The sequence below is a fragment of the Fukomys damarensis genome, unplaced genomic scaffold (assembly GCF_012274545.1).
Source record: "Fukomys damarensis isolate Sample0158 unplaced genomic scaffold, DMR_v1.0_HiC HiC_scaffold_39, whole genome shotgun sequence".
Classification (NCBI taxonomy): Eukaryota; Metazoa; Chordata; class Mammalia; order Rodentia; family Bathyergidae; genus Fukomys; species Fukomys damarensis.
The window spans coordinates 35055684-35056054 of record NW_022900951.1 but is presented as its reverse complement, the minus strand read 5'-3'; the positions used below and the strand labels follow the sequence as shown (position 1 = coordinate 35056054).

The following is a 371-nucleotide window of genomic DNA, read 5'->3' as shown; positions in this document are numbered from 1 at the left end:
GAGCGCAGGCATCTTCCGCAATCCATTCATGCACTGAAGCGCGTGCAGAGCTGCTGCTTGCTGCCATTGTTACTCGCGGGCGGTGTGGAAGCCGAGCCTCCACTCTGGCGAGAGATAAATGGCCTCTGACAGCCCCTCCTCGCCAAGAGAGCTCCTCGGATTTCACCGCGCAGCGGCTCTCAGGTCTGTGCCTCGCTCGCTTCCCGGTGAGAACCTTTAAATCAGCCTCCCGGCCCTCCCTCTCCCGGACGCTGTCCCCCGCCCGCTCAGGCCCTGGCTGGACGCGGGGTGCGCCACACGCAGTCTCGGGTCTCCTCCCCACCTGGGTGGGAGCGAGGTGGGGACTCCGGGAGGACCCGGGGGCCGCGAGG

The 371-nt window shown here is 67.1% G+C and overlaps 1 protein-coding gene across 5 annotated transcripts in view; it reads left to right on the top strand.

Annotated features, from left to right (window-relative positions):
• The window catches only part of Bcor (BCL6 corepressor), a 134114-nt gene that overhangs the window by 44102 nt on the left and 89641 nt on the right, over nucleotides 1-371 (top strand). Inside the window, exon 1 of one of the 5 annotated variants that reach the window (XM_010636210.3) lies at nucleotides 58-183. The exons of the other annotated variants lie outside the window; for them this stretch is intronic. The gene's annotated coding sequence lies outside the window, so the exon portion shown is untranslated. Of the gene's footprint in view, nucleotides 1-57; nucleotides 184-371 lie in introns of those variants that run through there. 5 annotated transcript variants of the gene reach the window in all.